Source organism: Aedes aegypti, unplaced genomic scaffold (assembly GCF_002204515.2).
Source record: "Aedes aegypti strain LVP_AGWG unplaced genomic scaffold, AaegL5.0 Primary Assembly AGWG_AaegL5_hic_scaff_383_PBJ_arrow, whole genome shotgun sequence".
NCBI lineage: Eukaryota > Metazoa > Arthropoda > Insecta > Diptera > Culicidae > Aedes > Aedes aegypti.
The window spans coordinates 20,812-27,555 of NW_018736049.1; the positions used below are offsets into that span (position 1 = coordinate 20,812).

General features: G+C 36.7%; 1 pseudogene; it reads right to left on the bottom strand.

Moving 5' to 3' along the window:
• Positions 1-4,372: 4,372 nt before the first annotated feature.
• LOC110681085 lies at positions 4,373-5,233 on the bottom strand (annotated as a pseudogene).
• Between the last annotated feature and the right edge of the window lie 1,511 nt (positions 5,234-6,744).

Consider the following 6,744-nt stretch of genomic DNA (forward strand, 5'->3'; position numbering starts at 1 on the left):
GTATGCCGTATTTTATGTAATGGAAACTTCACTCATACGAACGACTTGTATTCTTCTTTCTGAAATCAAATCAGTAATATTTTACGTATGTGGCATAGTATTCTAATCAGAATAGGAATTAAGAGAAATGGATACACATGGCAGTATTAGGCTGTATTCATGTGCTTATTGCGCCAATAGTCTTGAAAGAGGGTTCACTATAACACGAAAGTTTTGTGCAGTCACTAATCTACTCATATGCAATGCGCACATGATATTTGGGGTTTGAAGTGCCTGATTTTGAATAAAAGGACTGGATTACTTCAGATCGACATTTGTAGCATATCTGCCAATTATTTGTCCCTGAGATGAATAATAAATGTGGAGAAGATGACAAATCGGTCCAATGTAATCCAGCACTTTTATTCACGATTTCGCACTTATGGAGGGCAAATTTTGCGAAATAGACACAAAAATTTCAATAAACTACATGGACACATCAATTTTAGTATCTTAAAATGAGGTATCTTTGATAATGCGGGTAACTTTGATAGTGCAGGATCCGCAACGTACTAAACAAAATAACACAAAATTATGTTATTCAGTTAAGCCAAACGAATGCAAAAGTAAGGAGTATGAGTGTGACACTTTCACCTCGGAGCTGTATTCGTGCCAATCGAGAGTATTTGAGGCTTTATATTTCGAATATGAGAGAATGATGAGATTTTAGTACTTTCAAAAACGCTCACAAACAATCTGTTTTAATAGTGATAGTAATTATTCATGAAATTATAATGAGTTTCGGTACGTATACTTGATGACCTACGCTATAGTAGAACATAAAATCCGGTATCAAACCTCATAGCGAAAAACAGTTTTACTATTTGGAATCATTTTTTGTAACCCCCTCAAAAGTCACAAATTCCCATATAACATTAAAAAGCCTAGAGGTATGCAAGCCTCGTGTACTTCACGGGATTCATTCAATTTATGCTCATTCATGTTCCAAAAACGATTGATTTATGGTGAATTCAATGTCGAAACTTCAGAGATATAATTTTATACTCATTATTATTAACTTATAATGGTATTTTTTATGTTTGTTTTGACTGAAAATACTTTTAAAGGTGTTTTTTGTTCAATAAATTATGTACTTTAATTGATAAAATCTAATCCAGCTTCTTTTAAACATTCTCCAATCCAATCAAACTGTAATGATGTCAAACAATAGTTTGTTATGGATTTTCCATGTGCTTCTTCTTCTTCTTTCTGGCGTTACGTCTCAACTGGGACAATGCCTGCTTCTCAGATTAGTGTTCTTTATGAGCACTTCCACATTTATTAACTGAGAGCTTTCTTTGCCGATTGACCATTTTTGCATGTGTATATCGTGTGGCAGGTACGAAGATACTCTATGCCCTGGGAATCCGAGAAAATTTCTTTACGAAAAGATCCTCGACCAGCGGGATTCGAACCCACGACCTTCAGCATGGTCATGCTGAATAGCTGCGCGTTTACCGCTACGGCTATCTGGGCCCATAATTTTCATGTGCTTATCTACTCATTATCAATGTTACCCCATACCAAAACTGACTTTCGATTATCGAAACCGTTAATGCAATCTTTCATGAGCAATCGTAACTACAAAACAGTGCTTGTTTTACAAAAAAATAAAATATTTATATTTCTCTCAAAACTATCAAAGTTACCCCGTTTTATAGTATGTATATAGTTTTTAAGTGTGTGAATGTAACTAAGGATATGTTAATGATGTGAGATTTTAGCAAACGCAACCCAACAAGCGGCTGCAAGATTCCAATATAAAATCTGCATGACAACTTTTACAAATATTATATAATATTGTTACTAATACAAGACAATGAGACTATCATAGATTTTTTTATATTTTCACATCATTACATTTTCTGTACAAACCAATGTATATGTAACGATATTTTTACAATATTTGTATGCGTTCTAGTTTTGGATGTAGACCACCGTATACAGGTTTGCGTAAAATCTTCCTCCATCTTTCAATCAAAACAAATGTGAATAACAAGACCAAGCTAGAGTGAACATACCATACAAATTGAAACAGTACATTGCCCTATATACTTGTATGGCTGTTTATTTTTAATACAATTGTCTGTTATCTTAAAGAAAGCTTCATGTTCAATAATGAACTCCCAATGATTTCAATTATTCAGTAGAATAGGAAACATGATAAGAAATTTCGTAAATTGTAGTATGTTTACCTTAATAAATTTATGTAAAAATGCGATGTCGTTAATAAACGGCATACCACCATGAGCTGGTCACATTGTGTTAATGCCGGTTAAAAATTATGCTCAATTTGAAAAGTCTTTGTATCGATTCGTCTTCAAGGTATATCAAATAAGTCTTTGAGCTATTGCAATGCATCAAAATTAGTGTAACTCTAGTATTCTCCTCCATATATGAGGGGAGAAGAGTAAAATACAAAAATCGACTTTTTTTCAATTTTTTGCCGATGAAAGATTTTTTAATAATTCCGCAAGCTTTTTTTTGACTATCAAGGCTAACTTCCAGTGGAAAAAGATCGGAGGTTCATGCAAGTTCGATAATATGTGTGTTTCAGCACACCGTGCCTCGCTATATCACAGTGAGCCTGTTAGTTGTGAGACGAATCTGAAAGCTGATTGCAACAGAAATGAAAATGTGGTCTATTTTAAAGATAAATGTGCGATTCTTTTTGAGATAAAAACATCAAATTAGCAAATTGCCCAAAACAAGAATATTTCCTAAATTTGCAACCAGAAACACTATTTCCGCGATCTTGAATGGTGAACTTTGCGCTTCCAATATTTTTGTGAAATTGGCGCCTCTGACGACATTTATAACATTTGGTTTTTGAAATGGGTCCTAAAGCCCTGTCCCCAATTTTAGTGTCAAACGCTTAAGTTTAGGCAAAATACACATGTTTACTTCAATTTTTCTAATGTTTTCCGTTGGTTTAAGTCCTTTAAAAACTTGTTTTTAGATTTTGTCAAACTTTTGGCTTCAACTCAAATTTGTGTGTATTTTGTTTCCGTGTCCCTTCCGAAATGTCAGATAGGAACAACTCCGTGTTAAAACTAAAACCCCTGTGGTGTTTTTGTCGACTAAGCGAAACGTCAAACATGATCAAAAGTGTCAAGGTTCATTTATGGATCAAATTTTTAAATTTAAAATTTAAACATGATATAGCCATTATTTGGCCGGGAAAAAATTGCTAAAGCAGTTGCAAGTAACATGCTCTTTCGTGTTATTTAAATAAAAACAAGATTTCATTAAAAAAAATTAGGAGTCAATTGAGCTAGAAGTATCCGAAAAGAAATCTTGCCTCGCTCCGAAATTTTGCCATACTTTACTTAAATTAGGCGCCATTTGTTTCGGCTTTATGGATTGCTAGTTACCAGCTAAGCTTCAAGCTTCTATTTAACGTTGTCGAATATTCACATTCATAACATCGATAGATTAGTCCGTTATAATCACATTATCATTATCACAAAATTCATAACGTTAAAGGGGGTGGGTGTTATCTAGATGTTCCAACTCACACAACATTTGTAAAATATTCATACAAAAAGCGTAACGAGTGGGTGGGTGTTGGTTGGTTTGTCAAAAATGTATGATATATGGTGGTTATGAAATTTGTGAATGAACCCTGAATATTTTATTAGCAATAAAGATTATAACTAAATGAAAAAGTCAGTCAATGTATAGAAAAATGGTTTTATGTGTTACGTCTATTTGCTATCGTTATAATTTTGGGGATACGGATCGTATAGAAGTAATTGAATATCATGAAACACAATTTTCATACAAACCTGAGAAATTCGTTTCTTTTGTTTCTGAACGGTGCAATCATTGTTTCGCGAATAAGCTTTCTTCAAATAAACCCTGTGTCACCTGATCTTCTCAAACGATAAAATTGCGCACAGAATTAGGTATAAACCGCATGGCTCATTGCAAATCATCGAACATAATTGAATTTTGTCTCCGAAAACTCACCGGTTCCAGATTGCCTACGAGGGTTTGCGCTAAATTCAGACCTAATAAAAGTTTAATTAATTTAGGAATTCTTACCGCTACTCGAATATAAACTGGCCTCAAAGAAGGGCTCGATCCAAAGTCCACCGTACTCATCGATGTTTATTCAAAATGAAGTCAATTTGAATTTTTTAATTAAATGCTTGGGCCAAGTTCTTATACTTTAGCAAAGAAAGGTATCCCATCCCTTAGCTGGCTTTATAAGGGGTTTCAGCAAGAAAGGAATTTCGGATTATTATCGAAAGTCTGGTTCGGTTTGGTTCACCTTTCGCCCTTGGTATAAATGTACATTAACTAAACTACAACTCTAATATGCCCTTTGAGTATTCTGGGGTGGACAATCCACCCCGCGAGAGGAAAAAAAATGCTTACATTCCTAGATTATACAAACAAATTTCATTATCGGCCCCAATCCCTGGCAAGAGAGAATGCAGCGGATTCTCATTTGACTTTCAACTTCTTCAGCTTATGCTGCTGGCAGTAGTCTTGATACCCATTTTTCATACCAGAGGGCCGCATTAGAGACTGCTTTTTCCTCGCCGTAGATAGGCTCATAATCCAGATAGATTAGAGCCCGGATCCGATTGTAGAGGCAGAATCGATGACATGTACGAGAGCAGTCCGCACGGGGAAAGCTCAGTTTAATTTTCCCAATCGGATTAAGCGCTTAATCAGCAGCTCCAGCAGGAACGCCAGGAAGAAGGACAGAAAGAGCGGTATCTGGTACCAGGACGGTCGTAGCTTTAAGCGTTTCATTAGCTCGGGATAAGCGCTGACAGAAGCGAGTAGTGTCCTCGATGCCGGAATCGTCCGTAACGAACACCGGGTGACCAGAGATTTCCTTTGGTTTGGTCAATAGGGCGTCCTTGGCGCGAAGATGTGCCCAAGCGACATTGCCGGCGTAGACCAGCTGCTGTTTCCCTCCGGGACCGGCTAGCTTGGGGATTTCTCCATTGAAGCGAAGGGCGACTTTGATGATGGACGGGATGAATCGCTGGTCACCCTCGCCGAATACTACCGGTGGTCGAATGGCAATCGTTTTCAGCATGCCTGTAATTGAAATATACGGCTTTGTAGAGATAATGTCCGGTGGATCGATATATGTATGTACTACAGTTAGCGCGGGTGACTATCATCGGTTGTTCGAATTTTAATTGCGAGGTGGCGAAACCGACTACAGTCAGTGGAGGGTATTAAGTGAGTGAGAAAATGCCACAGATCAGCTGCTGTAGCAAACGTAAGGCGAGAGTTAATACGGGGATGTAGATGGCGACGGATATCAGCGCTGATGTAAAGCTTTGCAGGGAAAATTCACAGTAAGGTACCCCGGGGCAAGTGGGACATAAAAAAACGATAGTTTCAAACAAATTGTTCACTAAAATTTTGAAATGTCAATATTTCTCAAAATCCAACTACACATCACATTTTGGCAACACATTTGCTGGTGTGTGCCATGAATTTGGTCGAACAATTTCGAAATTGTGAAGACATTAGAAGAAAAGTTTTTACAATGAGCCATTAGACGCAGTTACCCTCGCCAAACGGGGCAAGTGGGACACATCCAGTTTCATGCGTCATCCACATCAGTGAGTCAACCATTACAATATTAGGATTGATAAATCATAGATATATAAATTTGATTACATTTTTGATGTAACATAAGGGATCAATCATAAAATGCGTAACGCTTTAGAAAGAAAACGTGTGTTTAATAGTATGTCACGTCAACTTAATATTAACTGAAAAATTCTCATAAAAAGTGTAAAAGGAATAAAACTCGTTCAAATATATCATTTATAAAGTTATTAATTAAAAGTAGCACATAACTTTCAATAATTTACGAAAATTGTAATTTGTTCTGGTCATTCTTTATATGCATGGCAGAAAACCACTTAACGGGGTGGAAATTGTTTTGCGTAACTACTAAATTTGTAGAAATAAATAATAAAGTTCAATTAAAACAAATAAGTTGTTGGGGGAGAGTCCTTGGGATTGCCGTTGCTTGGACTGGGACTGTATGTTGGGCCGTCAATCCCCCAACACGAATGGGGTAAGGTGATCGTAGAAGATTGGGAAGACTTTGTTTTGATCCTTAGAAGTCATGGTTCCGATCCGTAGATTCCAGAGTTTCGGGTCATATTTTCTTAGGTTCTCGTAATTCATACGCGACATCCGATTCATTACATAGATTTGACGAAAACTATACACATATCTACATTTATTTGTAACCGAAACAATAATCTACAGGGACGCTTCAAACTAACATGTAAAAATATTCCTATGGGATACGGCACCCGTTTTGGAACCAAAGAAACTGATCATTACTTCGCTCGCTTATATAAAAGGATTACGAAAAATACAAGTTTTTATTGCCGAATGCTGAAATGAGAAGGAAATAGCGAAGGCGGTCCCGCTTCATCAAAACGATTTCAGGGATGTAGTTCAGCGTGAGCCACGTTAACTTCCAGAACAACATCCTCCCCACCCAGAAACTGTATCCAAGTTTAATGAATTGTATAATAATATTCCTTGCGTCATTCCATATCCTCAAAAATCTTACCCGTCGTGTGCCCGATTTTGCATGCGAAATGGAAGTTCAATTGCGTCCATAGATGAATCCTATCTTGCCATAGATGAACTACTCGGTGTAGCCTTTCCTGGCTTTCAGGCCTACCTTTGTATATATTTTCCAAC